The following is an 18,126-nucleotide window of genomic DNA, read 5'->3' on the forward strand; positions in this document are numbered from 1 at the left end:
AAGTATACATTCCCAGTATATCTGCTTAAAAAGGGTGGCTATATTGTAACTACGTGTGCCGGCCTAAAAATCGTACATTTAATATCCGAAGCACTATTTGCAGAGTTTGAAACCGATGGACTAATTACATTTAATGGATAATCATTTACTAAAATCGAAAATATAGTTTTATAAAGAGAATCAACAAGAATATGGAAAAGAGTTGACAACGTACAAGCAAGAGGATGTGGAAAATGTAAATAGCATTACTACGCAGGAAATAAAAAGCAAAGTTAAACCAGAATGCTTTCGACAAGAAGAACTGCAACAAGGAACGGAACTAATTATTAAGGGAATAAAACAAGTAGTTCATAGAAAAAACTTAGATATGTATCGAGAATTTGGATTCTTTGTATTTATCAAATTACTGGCTGGAAAAAGAAATAAATTATTTAAATAAGATTTAAAATATAAAAATTAAGTTGGATACTGTAAAAGTTACTCCGAACAAAAATAAAGAGACTTGTATTCTGTGTATAAAAATCTGTACAAATATTTAGTACAAAAATGATTGTTTTATTACCCACCATAACTTATAAAAACAATCGGGTGTGTTCGATAATCTCCGTCTATCTTCGGGATAGCAGTTGAAAGCATCGCAACCCTATATGATTTGTGCGAAACGTGGTTATATTTTGAAGAGCATTATTCGTTAGGTTGTACAGTTTAAGAATCCGTTTGAATTTTCTAAATCGGACACACCGTTCCCGAGATATATAGAATTATATATTTTACGACCGGTGCGAAGTGTGGGTATAGTTTTCTAACTTTTCTGTTGTATTTGGCACATACGGTTCGGGCGCTGAAGTACATAGCACTATTTTTCAGTTAAAAATGCCCTAGGTCGCACCGTTTTCGAGATATTTGCAATTTTTTATTTTTTTAGGTCATGTGACTAAATTCTGCGCTTTGATTAGCTACTGACGCGAGGGACCAACATTTCAACTACTGATGGGGAAGAAAGGATAGTGGTAGTACAAAGAAAAAAATTCGTTAATAATTCAATTGATTCGTATCAGTTAGTTCACACTTCAATTCAAAAACGTTTGTGCTTCAGTCTCCATAGCTTAGCACGGGGTACTCACCTTACCTCATCTAGCCTTACATGGTATGCTCGCTCAATAACTAGTCTAGCCTCGCCTCACACAGATCTATGACTGTAAAAGGAATACAATACATTATAGTTTTTCAAAAAAACAATTTTTATTCAATTGAAAATTATTATTTAATATTAATATAATATTTTTATTTATGTTCATACAATATGTTATGTACTATATGTACTGCTGAATCCTAACTCAGTACAATATGTTATTATTGTATTTGGTTCTGGTTCACCTATAACAGAAACAACATGGCGGCCAAGACTAGTAATCTTTATTTTTCCAGATTCGGTTCATGCTCAACAATGCCTTCAGGCCCGTTGTTATTCGCCGTCGATTTCTGGGCTGCATCCACCATTTCGAGTTATCATGGATTCAAGAAAGATGTAATCATTAATGCAGCCGATGTCTTCATTATTATTCGTGACTGATGTTTTTGCCAGTAGTTGTCATGATTTTGGTCTTTTTGACATTGAGATGTAGGCTCATTTTTTCACTTTCTTCTTCAATCTTTTTATCAGTGCCTTCAGATCATGCTCTGATTCAGCTAGAAGCGTTGTGCCATCTGCGTAACTGAGATTATTGATGTTGCAACATCAAATTTTGACTCCGATCTTAGATTTTCCAAGTTAACTTATAAAAACTGCAACAGATAGCAGCACTCGTGTAATAAATTAATACGCAATTTTTATTTTAATGTTACATTAATATAACAAACATTATATCATGTACACAATTTATTTTAATATTTTTATTTTTTAAATTGCAATTTAATTAAATAATTCTATTGTGACCGAGGATGCAGGATCCAGCGAAAGTACTTTCGTGATAAAAGTAAGATGAAACAGCAGCCTCTTCTTCATCTTCACTCATATTATTAATATTTCAGTGCACAATTTTTATTATTATTATTTTTGTGGAAGTTAACTATTAATTTTTCTGTTTACAGTAACAAATTTATTGCTTGCAAGTGTCATTTGAGCTTGACAATTTTTATGATGGAAACAATATATAATGCTATATGAAAAAATTACTACTTTTTTGTCAGCAACTAGTTATATAATATTTTGGATAATTTTTTTTCAGGTAAACAAGTTAGCAGACACTAGGTTTTATTTATTTTTACTTAAATTGGCCACTATAGGTAGAAGAATTAAATAGGCTGGTATTGTAATCAAATAATTTTTTTGGGATGATATCAGTTTATAAGTAATGTAATTGTTTTTTAAACTTCCTGACTTAGAGAATTAAATATTCAAACACTATCTGGATCTTTCATTAAAAATAGTTTTTTTTATTAAAGTTTAAAATAGAAGTACCAGAAACACCACTGAGCAAAAATTAAGTCAAATCTTGTTAAATTAAAAGGATCATTCCTACGTTTCAGAATATGAGACATCTAATTAAAATTTTTTAACAAGAGAGGCCCACAGAACAGTGGGTACTTTTTTAATCAACTATTATAGAATTTTGTATAAATCTACTACCATCCAAAGTAATTCAAAAATATTGAAGAAATCAAAGATGTAATTATTTTACATAACTACACTTACCCATGCATTTTTCACTACTCATAGTACAAAAATTGGTGAGAATGTGATGAGAGCTGCATTGTTAGACCATGTGGGAGTTCCTTGATGTGGTTGCTTTGTTAAACCGACATCAGAAGTTTATCTATGGGAAAAGACTCCTACCGCACTGCTGTAGGAAACTAACCAAGAGGCAGATTGAAGCTCCAAGCGCTTTAATGGTGGACAGGTACTTGCTAGCATTCAGCGGCCTAGGTGTGGCACGAATTGCTGTCTTTGACAAGATAAATTTAATTATTGATAGTCATATGTGTTTTAGTAGTTGACCACCTACCCATTTTAGTGATATATGACAAGTGGGCAGTGGGACATGTAAGTGACTATTGTATGGTACCATGCTTATTCTGTTCATGCTTTTAGGATAGCTCTAGGAGCTAGTTAGGACACAGGTCGCTAAACTTTTTCAAGGCTCAGCAGCTGTTGTGACACAGACATTCAGTCTTATACATTAGGGTGACTGAATGGGGTGGTGGCGAGGGAAATGCCAAGCAAACCAAACTCACAGTACAACAAAAACTAACAATCTTCCAGCTTAAAGAACAGATTTTTTATCCAGCTTTATATCTATTTATTTCAAACTCTTGATCTGATGTTCTATTGAGAAAAATATTTAAAGTAAATAAGAAGGAAAACCTAGTGTCAAGATTAAATGTCAAAATATTATTTACAACTAAGGGATTTTCTAAAATGCTTAATTTTCAAGGCAATATTTAATTCCTTGTGTTATAAACTAGTTATTTTATTAATGTTTGTGTCTTTAATTATTGAATGGCCCTCAAATTTTTGCTATTGAAATAATAATGTGTATGCAAGTATGAAATATACCAGTGTACACAAATAAATATTTAAAAAAATATTTATTAAAAATTTGTTAATTTTCTTAAAATGTGACATATTTGTTTTAGTTATGGAAATATGTGTAAGAGACCCAGTTGTAATTTGCTCATTTTTTTCATTATTTAATCTTCTACTGATTGACTATAACAGATTTTTCATAAATGATTTAGTGTTAACTAAATATAAATAAGAGATTGGTAGTTCTGTGTTCTTATATGAAAGAGATGTCTCCCACAAGTTTTTGTATTTTAGTGGTTTAACTGTTTTACAATTATAAAACATTGTAAGTGTAGTATCAAATTACTGTAAAAATTCTAAATCAACTGAGTTGGCAAGGTGACAGCAATCTTGCTTGGCCAGAATTTGTAGAGGAATCACTTTTAAAAAAAATTGTCATACCTATTCTTAAAGCACAGCCAGTAGAGCTAATGATATCTTATTTCAAATCTATTTATGCTTGAAATTACCTTGATAATGCAAAGTTTATTGGATGAAAAGCTGGCAACCTTGGCTTTGAAGGATAACATCATATCAATTATCCAAAAGTTAGGAAAAAATCTCAAAAGAAGACCTATTTTTAAAACAAGATATATGGTAACTTAAAAATCAAAATTTTTATAGAAACAACTTAAATGTTGTTTCAGTAGTATGGAGAAGTGCTCCCACAGAAATAGTTTGATATTTAAAAATCCAAATTATAAAGATTAGACAGATTTAATTAAACTTGTTTGACACCTTTGTGTTAATTATCTCAACACCAAAGAGGACATATGAACAAATAGGTTACGAAAAAGCTGAATAACCTGAGAAATAAGAATATGAATCTGCAACAGGTAATAGGAATGGGTAAACAAAATAATGGCTAGGTATGAGCAATGGTATTTTTTCAATACTGATGTAAATTATTTTATATTTCTAATATTATTATTTTTATCAATAACAATGTAGTTTCTAATAAAACACTTTCTAAAATTTTGTAAAAATCATTCTGTTAATAAAATGTTTGGTAATTCCATCTAATAGAAGAGAATGATATACTTTAATATAACAGTTGTTAAAATCTCTAATGTATTCACAAGGAGGAGAATTGTCAGTAGCATGTAGTGTTGCTGGTACAATCAGACTTGTTCTATGAACTATACCATCTGCACTTTTTATTCCACAATTAATAAACTCTTTACTGTTATCAGAGTCACCAAAAAATAATAGACATTCCGATTCTCTGACTTCAAGTAAATCACATCCACTTTTACCACCCTTTTGAGGTTTTCCATCTTTACCATTAATTCCATTTTTTCCATTTGCTATTTTATAAGAGAGACATAATGTGGCTCACTTCCAATATTATATAGAGTAGCCTTTCCTTTTTTCCCATCTTTCCCTCCACCACCATTGTTTCCACCAACTTTTTCTGGAATAGCTTCAGCTTTGTAAATGTTCTTTTTCTTACTATATACTAATAAATTAAGGCCATCTCCATCAATTTTTCTCAAATTTTGTTCTTTACCATTTTCTTTCCATCCAGTCCATCTCCTCCATCTTGACCATTTTGGCCATTACCACCACTTGTACAGATTTCAACATTTTCACCATTAATAAATGTCGACCTATACCAAAAAAAGTTCCACCAGACATTCCATTATTTCCATTAAGTCCTATTTCATTAAAATTAGCCTTAGGCATGTTTTCTCCACTAGCTTTGCCTTCTACACTAATTTTTCTAGTTCCTATTGTGTGCCACGAAGGAGTCACAATTACCAAGGATTTTCCATTTAAGACATTATTATTCAAATCTTTATCAATGTAGGCATTGCGAAAATTATAATTTTGTTTCCATTACCACACTTTTGATACATAATATTTTCAATTTCACTGACTACTACAAATGTACCAAAGTAAGAGAGTTATTATAGCAAAGAGTACTGTATTGGTATTTTAAGGAAATATCAATAATAGGATTCAATTTCTTAATCAGCATGTCATCAATTATAGATGAAGTGTATTGCCCATGAAAATTAATTTGTTTTAAAAATTCACTAAAATTATTTTCACATTTTCAATCCTGGCTGCTTATTTTCAGTACCCTAGTGCTGGACATTTTTTACATTGTATAACTTTTTGTTCTTTTGGCTTTTATAACTTGATAGTAATTGAAACATTCAGAAATAAATTTATACTGTTGTAATTTATTATCAACAAAATCTATGACAGATTTCATTGTCATATTCCATGTAGAAGGTGTGTACTTTGAAGAAGAAATAAAATCTTCTAATTTTACTAAATAATCATTTAATGTTGTATTTTGAAGACCAGTTAAAAAACATTCCATGTGTAAATTATTCTCTTTTGAAAAATTGTTAATAATCTTTATGTATTCGGTCGGATGTTTACTTTCCCCAATTTGGAAGAAAACAATTTGATTTTCTCTTGCACATTTGTTAAATAGTTAATCACTTCCTTCACATCATTGTTTGATGTTATATGAACTTGATAATCATTTGACAGATATAAACTGATTAATTTTGTTAGTTCTGTCATATGTGAATTCATTTTTTCATATAAATCATTCAGATATATTAATGCACTGTCACTTAATGACAAGCCAAAATCATTTTCATCTACTTTAACCCAATTAATATCATTGAGCAATATATTCCTTATTTTAGCCCTTTCCACCTAAATTGAATGAAAAGTGATCAAAGGTCTCTCATCATCTGGCTTTCGAAGAATTTCTATTTTTCTGGAGAAGGTTCTCAATTTGATTTTATTTCAGTTTCATTTAAAATGTTAATTTTAGTGCTCAAACTTAATTTTACTGTTTCTAAATAATGTCTTATATCAGTAATAATGCTTTTGTCATTAACTAATTTTTGCCTTGCAAAATATACATTTTCAACTTTTGTTACTAACAAATAAACACTCTTATCATACTTATCTATGTTTTTAATTAAATCAGTTATATGTTTCAAAACATTAATTAAGTCTTCTCGATACATTGCCATTTTAAGGGATGCATGTGTAGATACAATAACAATCTTTATTCTATTTGTGTGTCTAATAACTTGTTTTATTGAATATAAGGCAACTATTTCATGAACTGAGCTTCTTGTATCTTTAAATCCAGGATTATCACAAAGGATGTGTACCCCGTTTCTTTGTCGACTAACAGATCAGGATATAAAGTTTCTGATGTTAACATATCTGTTCCTATTTTTGAATTGTCTATTATAACAAAATTACTTTCTCAAACAGCTCTTGAAAATATTTTTTGATTATCAGAACCTAGTATTTGCACAGTTATTAATTTTCCAGAACCTGTATTTCCAATAAAAAATATTGTGTCCATTTTACCATTTTTATTTGGAAAAATTAATGAATCAATACCTTTCATTAAAGATTTGAATTCTGTTCCAAAATAATTTATAAAGTTATAATTGTCATTTCCTTTGGAGAAAATCATTGAACAGTTTTACATGTCTGCTTCTGGTAAAATATTTTGAATACCCTGAAACATAAGACAACATTTTATCAGAGCTGCTAAAGTTTATTTTAACCTTAAAGAACTACAGAATAAATTTACATTAACATGTACCATGAATGAGTTTTATTTATTATTATTTTTTTTATTTCTTTTTCCTAGGGGTCCAGATTTAAGGCTGAAAGTACTTTTTCTTTTCCATTTTTCTATGGATCACAGGAGAAAAAGCATTTTTTATCTTAAGTTTGAAAATAATTTAAGACCACTTTTATTAAAGAACTCTTATTGTTTTATGAGATATAGTGTTTACTTATTTTGCAATTTAAAAAAAAAAAAAACAATTAGCTATTAAAATTAACCAGTAGAGATTTTTTAAACTATATAGCTATCAATAGCCACTAAAAAATGCATTGAAACTGAAAACCAGTGTTGTTTTCAATAGTCCACTGAAACTAGTCAACTCAGCAGTTGATTCTATTTACCCAAATACTTCAACTTCAAGGGTGCTATTTACTGAGAATTTTAGTAAAAATAATGTCTTATTATGTTCTTAATAATGTATCTGAAATTTGGGGTTGTAAAATGTTATTGTAAATGTGTAAATATTACTGTTATTTGATGTTTATATTAAAATCACTGCTCAGGAAGGTTAAAGGTTTTTGCTTTAATTTAATAAAGACCAGATAAAATTTTATTTTTAAAGGAAAATGATAATTAGTATCTCTATTTTGTTATTTATAAAAACCACATCTTTGATACATTTAATTTTTCTGCCCTTTATTAATTAAAACTAACATTATTAATTTTATTGAATATTGAAAAATATTTGTTGTTTTTTATTAGATGACTAAGCTCTTGAGGTTTAAGCTAGGAAATATGATACATCAGGTGTCTGAGAATTATCTGTACAACTTTGATATTGAGTAAATAATTTATTTATTTATTAAGATAAAAACAGGTTATATGAATTTAGAAATATTAAAACAAAAAGTTTTTTTTACCTGTAATCAAAGACATTCAATGTGTGCACCATTGAATGATGCATTATATTTGAATATTTCTAAAATATTAATTTGGTAATCACTTTCATTTCTTGTTCGTTGTAACATATCCACATCTGAGTTATAAGTCTAAAGTGATCTGTTTAACAATCCTCTTCTTAAGGTCATCGATATTAACTACAGGAGTTTTGTATAAAGAGCGTGTAAAGAGCCTCCTACATTTATCAATTGCAAGGGACAGCATTCATGTATATCCAGGAACTGTACTGTCTACAAAGACGAAGTAGCTGTACAGGAAGTAAAAACCCTGCAGAAAATCAGCTACTTTGAAGCTAAAAAGATAGTAAGCGCCCACAAATCTAGAGCAACAACAACCGATGATCAGGCTGTGGCTGCTGTTCCTGCTCCTGCTCCAGTAGCTGTTGATGAAGGTGAGATTATCAACAAACTTGCACCCATTTTGACTGGTTTGATTGAAAGGATTATCAAAAACAAAATAATGTCTTTCAGTAGTAAAGAACAGGTCAAGCCAAAGATATTAGTGCAGCCTGCTGAAGATACTTCTCCAAAACCGAAAGTTGCTCTTGTAGAGAAGAAAACAGATGAAAAACAATGCTAAGGTAAAATACAAATTACAACGAGCGATAATGCTCTAAATGAAGTTGCGAGGAATAATGGATTCCAATTTTCACCAGATAAAACGTGCTGTGTATACTTCTGTAGGAAGAGAATTCCTCACCAAAGTCCTATTTTGACAATCAACAATCCAAGGACAATGTAAGATTTTTAGGGCTGGTATTGGATAAATCCCTTACGTGGAGGTTACATATACATGACTTGAGTGATAGATGCAAAAAAGCCCTAAACATTATAAAATGTTTATCGAACATCAATTGGGGCTCCGATAAAGAAATATTATTGAGACTATATAAAGCACTGGTACAATCGAAACTAGACTATGGATGTATTGGTTAACTGGCATTTCTCCTGCCACCACCCCATTCGGTTGCCCTAGAGCATAGACCATATGTCAGTGCCAAGATACAACTACTGTGCCTCTAAAACAGTTTAGCAACCTCGTTACCTAAAAGCTCCTAGTGAGCTACCTATCAGCGTGAGCGGATTAAGCAGGGTGCTATTCACCACCTGCTTATGTGCCCAACTGCTCAATTGTCAAACTAAATCTAGATCGGGGAGGCGTACCCCTTGTTACTAATTACTAAAAGTCATTAACATTAATAAAATAAAAGACAGCAATTTAGGCTGTCACGCCTCGGTCGCTGTATGCGAGTTAGTGCCTGTCCACCATTTAAAGCGCTTGGAGCTTGTATCTGGCTGGTGGCCAGCCATTATTTCAGGAAAAACTTCCCACAGCAGCGCTATAGGAATCAATATAACACAGATTAATTAAAAAACTCTAGCGATGACGGTTTAACTTCGCAACCTCATCGAGGAACTCCCACACGGTCCGATAATGCAGCTCTCGCCACACTGACTCGCCGTTTATGAGCGGCTAGTTTTCCCCCTGACCACTAAATTCCAGGGTGTCCCGGTCTCTGGCCCCCCCCTTCAAGAGCAGGGCAGTCGAACATAATATACTCGTTCGACTGGACCTGCCCGCAGAAACACAACTCATCAGCCGCTAGGCGAAACCGAAACAGATATTGCTTCAAATCCACATTGTTGGTGAGCACTTGGGCACCCGCTGCCCTTAAAAATGAATTCGAGGCATACCATCCCCCAGATCCTGTATAAACCTATACAAGGATCTTCCCTTAGTCGTGGTGTGCCATTCAAGCTGCCATGCCTCCATGCGAGGCTCCATAGCCTCTTCCGCAGGCGCGAAATTGGCAACTTAACGAAATTTAGATCCGGTGCATTGTGATCGCCGTTCCGCTCCGGTTCTAGCCCGACTCGAAACCGCATCCCAAATGCCTCGGCTTCCCGATCTCTTCGCAACTTCCACATGGCTGCCCGAACTTTCACCACTAAATGGATTCCCAATACGATGGTAGGAGGTTGTTTTAAAAACACCAGTGCATACTGTCAAGGCTCTGAGCTGGGCACTCCTTAAATTTTGAAGCAGTGCTCTATTTCTATCCAACCTATGTGCCCAAATTGGCGCCGCGTAAGCGATCATGCTCTCGAAGACACCTCGGTACACCAAGTACATTTGACGGCCCGACAGCCCGTAATCCTTCCGAGCAATCCTTTAAGTTTGTGCATCACAGAGACGGCGTCGGCCGCAACTTGCTTAATGTGGTTACTAAAAAGGAACTTGTCATCAAACAAAACACCTAGGTACTTATGAACCCTTACTCGGCTGATTACACAGCCTTTATACTTAATGTGGGGATTACGACTGCTTGATAATTTGTCTGTACCCTTCAGAAGCATAAACTTCGTCTTGGGCACAGAAATCTTTAAATTTTGCATGTCCATCCAGCCCTCGGCGGTTGACAAAGCCGCCTGGGCCCTATTCTCTAGCTGCGGTCGTGAATTACCACGAACTAAAAGGAGACAGCCATCGTCAAAAGCCTGGGCCGTGACCCCTTCTGGGAATGTCAACCCCACAAATCCATCAAACACCAGGTATCACAGCAGGGGACCGAGAACGGAACCCTGTAGGCTTCCCCTGGTGACGGATTTTTCCACAACTAGGTGCGTATCCTTAAACAGAGCCGTGCGGTTAGACAAATAGTCTCTTACCACGGCCTGCAGGGCTTCGGGAACATTGCGGCATTCTAATTCGTTAGCGTCCAGAGCAACCAACACTCTGGTGCCCGGGAGACCGTCCAGAATCCTACCCAACTTCGCCAGCACGTCGTCTATACTCCATCCAAGCTGGAAGTATCCCAACACCAGTACGACATCGAGCGTACCCCTCGTGATCCGCACTACGGTGAATTGCTCGTCAGACCACTGGGGTATCCAGAAGACACCCAAAGAGTCAGAGCCCACTACGATCGCAGAGAGCGGCAGTCCCCCACAAGAATGAATCACTTTCGGCCCGTGGAAGCCGACCACCCTATCCGCGACCGCGTACGGCTCCTGGACCAAGAGGACCTCGAGGTCGTACTCCTCAAGAAGTTTCATGGCCGCCCGGGAATGGTGCAGATTTAGCTGTCCCAGGCGCAGGCGTTCGAATTGGTGAAAGCTGTCCCCAAGGGCTTCCTGGCGTTCAGGCGTCGCCATAGGCTGTGTTGTTTACAGCTCTAGTCCGAGCGATCTCGTACGCCTTACACTGCCTGCCTCCGACCCGGTGTCCAGCATTGCTACCTTTTGCCTGGGTACAGGCGGCGCACTTAGCTGGCGACGACTTGGCAGGGCAATTGGTTGTCCTGTGCCCCGGAGCGGCACAGTGGCCACATATCTCCTTCTGCGCACGGCATCGGAGAGAGGTGTGCCCAAAGCCCTGACACTTATAGCATCGGGCTACCTCTACATGGTCGACAACCCTACAAGCAGTCCATCCAAAGAACAATCTTCCACCGGCCACTAAGACCTGCCGGATCTTAGGCGAGGTCTCGAGAACCCAGTGGCTCTTCAGGGATTCCTTCCTCTCCAGCTGCCGAACCACCTTGGTTTCCCGAAGGAAGTCCTCGACCGCCATATCCAACACTGGATTTTGGCTGTGGATCCCCTTGAGGATTTCGGGCTCCTCTACCCTTGTTGCCCTTGACATATCGTAAACCAATATCTGCGGCTTACGCTCGGCTAACAGCTGAGCCTTCAGCCCGTTCTTCACCAGAACGTCGGCCTCCAGCAGTTGCTTGGCCTGTTGCTCACTTACGACCTCCAGGACTACTCCATGATCCCTGGTTTTAGTGACCCTGGAAACTTGGAACCTTTTCTCCCGCTGGTTCAGGATCTAATTCGTCATCGCAGACGAAGCCCCCTGACCAGGTTTTACAGGGATCACCTTAACAGTGGCCTGCTTACTTTTAGTTGCCGGCGCCTAGGCTGGTGGCGGCGGACCTGCCCGCTTAGGCGCAGGCGCGGCGGTTATCGAGGCGAAGGAGACAGACTTTTTTACCTTCTCCACCACTCCCTTAATGGACTTGTGGAGCTCGCCCAAGGCCTCACGTTACCGGCTTGAAGCCCCGAACTCCCTCCACAACTGAGTCTAGCGCAAGGTTCGCACCCTGGAGGCCTTCACATTTTAATGCCAGACCCGACACCATCAGTGAACATTCGCTCAGGTATGCGTCCACTAACTGACGAAACTCAAGAGCGACTCCTTTTTGGAGGAGATCTTGAACCATTCGGCCCACATCTCCTCAATCCGCCCTATGTTTCCAGCCCCAGAGGTCACCTGCTTTTCAACAGGCTTCCCTTCCGGGACCTTAGGCCCAGGAGCGGATTTAGCGCTTCCGCCTTTCCCGACTTCGATGGGAGGCGTACTTCGGACTTGGCGCCCCCCTCAGTGCCATGCCCTTGCTGCACGGATCCGGCTTTCGCCTTTACCGTGCCGCTCGAGGTTGAGGTATCTCGCAGGTTTTTCTGCGATGCCACTTCGCTCGGGCGCTCCACTACCCGAGGGGCTTCCGAGACTTTCTTTGCGGAAGACCGGGGGCGTGGCGGCGACCTGCCGATTGACCTTCGTGGCACGAAGGGGTCACCGGAGTCCAGTTCCTTGGCCAATCCGACCAAGTTCTCCAAACAACCTCCTCCCGGTTGCTCGATCGCTAAACTAGAAAAAACTACACCAGCTGTGTCACCAGGCACTACGATCACAGCTTGTTTGAAACTACCACCTGCCACAAGACCACGTGAGCGTCTAACTAGATCTTCCTCGACCGGACCGTCTGTTCCGCAGCCCACTCGAGGAGTCAAAAGTTGAAAGCTCCTATTGACCACCGGCGAAGTCGGAGCGAAATCGCTGCCCGAACCTGCCAGAGGATCCGAAACTTATCTGGCCTCACCAACTACGTAAAGGGGACACCAACAATGCAAAGGAAACGTCCTAATTAAGCCGACGGTGGCACTACTGCAACACACTACGCTGCTACTTTGTTAAAAACGCTGCAGCAACGTAGGTTGACTAACAGCCACCGATCGTTGTACAGCCCCGACGACGGGTACTTAGGACACTGTTATTGCAGAAATATCTCCGGTAATATGCGTGCAATTTCCAGTACGGGGAACATCAGTTGGGGCTCAGATAATGAAATATTATTGAGACTATATAAGCATTGGTACAATCGAAACTAGACAACGGATGTATTATAATATTCATCCGCTAGGAAGTCGCATTTAAGAAAGTTAGAGGTAATTCGTAATAGCGGAATAAGATGTGTGACAGACACTTTCCGTACAAGTCCGGAGACTAGTCTAATGTCCGAAGCCGGAATAATGTCACTACATAATAGAAGAGAGATCCTTTTGCTAAGATAGGCAGCAACTATATGGGCTTTTCCTGCCCATATAAATTACAAACGTTTTAGCAACCATCCTTTGGCTGCATTATACGAACATCGTGCTGCTACCTATTCCAGACCAGCCGGAATTACGTACCACGAATTAAGAAGAAAACACGAAATTGCTGTTCCAGATACATTAGCAATTTCTACGAGAGAAATACCGCCATGGCTCTTGCCAGCGGTAAATACAAAGTTGGATCGCTCTCAGGAAGAAATAAAAAAGAAGCCAGCAGTGATCGTCCAACGGGAATTTTTAGCAACCGTCACTAAATACGAAGAACATATTCGAATTTATACTGACTGTTCTAAAACCGAACATGGTGTTGGATGCTCCATATATGTAAATGGAGAAGCCCACTTTTGGAAACTGCCAGATATGGCCAGTCTCTATACGGCAGAACTTACTGCCATACAGCAAGCTCTTCGGTACACAGAACACTATTGCAAAGAGAGAGTGCTAATTAATATGTTCCGATTCGGAGCAAGAACATTAAGGATGTCCTAATTGCAAACATCCTGTCCATTTTGTATGTTCTAAATCAACGAGGATAGCAATGTGTATTTGTATGGACTCCAGGGCATGCTGGTCTGGTATTACTGGTAATGAAAGCGCAGATGAAGCTGCCAGAAAGACAACAGACTGCAATGTTTTGGATGCAATTCCTGTAAGGGTAACAGATGTTAAAAACTGTCTAACATAATAAGAAACAAGTGGAATACTGATTGGAGGAGTTTAAATACAAAATTAAACTCAGTCAAAACTTCTCTGTATAAATGGAAAAGCGATGTGAAGTTGACTCGCTGAGAACAAGTGGCTGTGACCAGACTTAGAATCGGTCACATGCGAATAACAAATTCATATTTGTTAACTGGCGAAGAGAGACCAATGTGCGGTGTTTGTAATAAAACACTTACAATTAAGCATCTAATGGAAGAGTGTGCATATATGAGGACCTCAGAAAGAGGTTCCGGCTAAGAAATGATATTGCTGCTGATTTGGATAATGGAAATGAACAAAAGATAGTTGCTTATTTGCATGCCAATGGACTTCTTAGAAGTCTGTAAAGTGAAAATTTGAAAGCTGTGTTAAACAAACTCTAAGAGGTAGTTTTATATATATAAGGGAGTCTCGAAGCATGGCACATATAGTGACGGGAGGTAGCCCTCTTGCCTAGGCCACCCTGACTCGCCTGCATACAAGAGCAGGGAGTCGGGGTGTGTCCAATGATGGCATGGGGACCCTCAAGGGTGGACTGAGGGTGCGAGGCTATGGGTAAGTGCAATGCATGCCTATAGCCAAGTGGGTCAGGACTGGAAAGGGTAGCCTCCCTGCCGAGGAGCTTTGTGATTTTCTTTGTGATATTTTCTCAAATTTTTAAGATTGGGGCCCTTTACAATCCCATGTGTACTTTGTGCTTCTAAATAAAAATGTAAGGGTTCTTTACACCCTTACATATGACGAACCCGATGGTGATACTATCCTATTTTTTAAGAATGTGACGAGGGCTAATGACCTTAGCAGTCGATGCCTGTTAAGGTAGATAATCCCCACGTCTGGAACACAACATCTATGTTCGACGTCCAGGGCGGCAACAGCTGTACTTACGTACAATACATATAGCTGGCTAACGAGGTTCTGAGTAAATTCCTCAGATATGGTTTTTCTTATTGACCTGTTTCCACCTTCAGGTCACCAGATAGACTGGATTTATTGGCCACCTGCAGATCATGCACAACTGAACGATTTGGAAGTGGACTTATACTATATTTAGAGCTGGCGATGTGGTGGCCAGGGTCAATGTTATTGCAGGTGTGATGGAGACCCTTCTGTTGTCCACATGCCCCCTGCGATGGCAAGCATGTAGCAATGGTGCCCATGTATGTCGGTGCATGGGAGCTTTGAAAGCTTTGGTGAATAGGAGCCTGGATTGGAGATTGCGCATCCGCTCTCTGCCAGGACATATGCTGGTTCCACTGGAGTACCAGATCGGACCTCCAAGGTTAGTAGTCCTGGAGTGGAGGTGTACCCCGGTGGCTAGCCTTGCTACAGAAGGGATAAATATAAATGAATAGCCTTGAACAAACAAACATGACAGAGGGTGCACGTAAATACACTCGTTTAGAAACTGCCGATTCGCCACAAGCAAAGAGGAAAAAGAGTAAAGAGACAGATAAGATCAGAAAAGATGCTGATAGAATCAGTAGAGATTTGAGAAAAGCTTTGTTTGGAAATAATGTTCCCAAACCAAGATTTTTGAATATTACGAAGGAGAATGGTAACTTCCAAAAGATTAGTCCATTCTTAATCGCTAGAGAGATAGCTAATTGTGCTGGTGGTCCTGTCAAGGAAATCCAGAATACTTTTAATGGATTGCACGTCGAAACTATCAACAACAGTCAAAACCAAAAAGTCCAGGCATTGAAGAAGATTGGTGAATTTGCGGTAATCTGTGCAACTGCATAGCACCCTTAACACATCCAGACGAGTAGTTGTTTGCCGTGATCTTCTAAATTGTACAGAAGAGGAAATAGTACAGGAAATGTCTAGTCAGGGAGTGATTCAGTGTCGCAGACTAACTATGAGAAGAGATGGTGAAGTTCTTCCTTTGGCCTCACATGTTTTGACATTCAATAGGCCTAATCTTCCTGAAAAGGTACGAGCTAGCATACATCGGCTTGATGTACATGCATTCATTCTGCAGCCTATGAGATGTTTTAAGTGTCAACAATTCGGACACACTGCAGCCAGAAGTGAAGCGCAGGAAATTTGCATATGTGGAATGAAAACACATGAGGTGATCCGTGTAAAGACCCTCCAATCTGCATCAATTGTAAAGGGCACCACAACTCCACAACTATTGATCAAAGAACTGCCCAGTATATAAATTGGAAACGGCCATTCAGGAAGTTAAAATGCTTCAAAAAGTAAGTTATCCTGAAGCGAAGAAAATTGTTAGTCAATGAACACCTTGACCATCAACCACTTATGCAGAAGCAGCTGCTGCCCCTTCCTCATCAAAAGTTAACGTGGAGCAGTTGCTTAATATGATTGCACCAAGTCTTGCGACAATGATAGAAAGAATCATTGATACAGAGATTGAGTCGACTCATTGGTCAGAACCAATTAAACATGTGAAGGCTCATTCCCAGACTGATGTCATTGATATAAGAAACGTACCGATGCAGCATAAAAAACCAGCAAAACCTGCAATAACGCCACCAACCGACGTAATAAATAAAAATCATGATTTATCTGAAAAAAAAAGGATCACTCCTTTGTCGAGTCACAAGGCAAAGGAGTTTGTGACAGGAGTACAGGAAAAGTCTGAGTCTAGCGAAATGGAGGTGCAAATAATTATTGAGAAAGCACCAGACACCAACGATGTTAGAACTGTACCCATAGAGCCTCCAAAAGCTCAGAGAGTAGCTACAGTGAGAGCGTCTATTTCAGCTGGCCCCAGCACACCCTTAGAGATTGAATCTGGTTCTTCAGCTGCTGAAAATGCATCACTTGCAAGTTTAGATTCAATAGCAACAATGCTAACTGCACCAATGAAGCTTTCACCTGATGTCAGCCAGTGAACGTCATAGGCATCAGAAACAGAAGAAGAAGATGCCATGTCTGAGGCTTCATACACACTATTATCAGAAGTTGAGGTCGTAAGAAGAATGGAAAAAACAGTGCAAGAAAGGATGGCTGAAAGGAAAGCCTAGGCGGTAAACATTAGGATTTCAAAATTGTATGGAAATGTGAAATGTGGGATGGGGCTAATGACCAAAGTAGTCGATGCCCCTTAAAACCTCAACAAAAAAAAAAAATAATAATGTTAATTTTAAATGTAAAGAAATATTTGAAAGGAATGGTTTTGAATGTATGGATGTGTAGAAGTTCTGAAATCAATTCAGAATGTTAGTGGTGCCATTAACGTTATATTACAAATATCCAGTATGATTGCCACAGATGTTATCAAACTCAAGGATAATTTTTAAAAGATTGAATTTATCACTTTAAGACTAAGAAATGTGTTGGTGGTTGTAAACCTGAAGATAACAGCAGATGAAAGGAAGAATGTACAAAGGACATCAGAGACTGTAAAGAATATTTTAAAAATTTAGAAGTAATAAACAGTGAAGGGGGAATGATGAAGGCTGATCTGCGGAGGCAGTCTAGCAGAGAAAACAATAAAAATTAAAATAATGGATAAAAATTCCCTGGACTGTTATTAGAAATTCCAAAATATTAACAAAGAAATGAGGAAATTATTTGGAAAGAAAATGCTTAGTGTTTACAAACTTGAAGTTGCTGCAAAGACAATGAGTGTACAAATAGTGAAACATTTTTACAAAACTATGAAACTTTTTAGGAACCTAACGTTTCACTTATCTCATCTCCCTCATCAAAATATGAGTGAGAGCATATCTGTCTAAGGACATGGTTAATAAATAAAAAAATTAATCAGATTTATTACAATATGTAAAAAAAATCCAAAATGTAATGTCAAAATAAAGGAAATGTCTCAAGAATTTTGACATAAACACAAGAATTCAGCAACGAGATAAAATCTAACTCGCAATTTAAAAATATTTTTTGACAGTGTAGTAAAAATTATATATAAAGCATGGATATTAACATTGGAAGTAAAAAGTTGAGTTTTG

General features: G+C 37.9%; 1 protein-coding gene across 2 annotated transcripts in view; it reads right to left on the reverse strand.

Annotated features, from left to right (window-relative positions):
• Positions 1-4,481: 4,481 nt before the first annotated feature.
• The window catches only part of LOC142320616 (uncharacterized), a 42,233-nt gene continuing 28,588 nt past the window's right edge, over positions 4,482-18,126 (reverse strand). For both annotated transcript variants that reach the window (XR_012755447.1, XR_012755445.1), the window contains one exon: positions 4,482-7,073. The gene's annotated coding sequence lies outside the window, so the exon portion shown is untranslated. The remainder of the gene's footprint in view (positions 7,074-18,126) is intronic.

This window comes from Lycorma delicatula, chromosome 2 (genome assembly GCF_047948215.1).
Source record: "Lycorma delicatula isolate Av1 chromosome 2, ASM4794821v1, whole genome shotgun sequence".
NCBI lineage: Eukaryota > Metazoa > Arthropoda > Insecta > Hemiptera > Fulgoridae > Lycorma > Lycorma delicatula.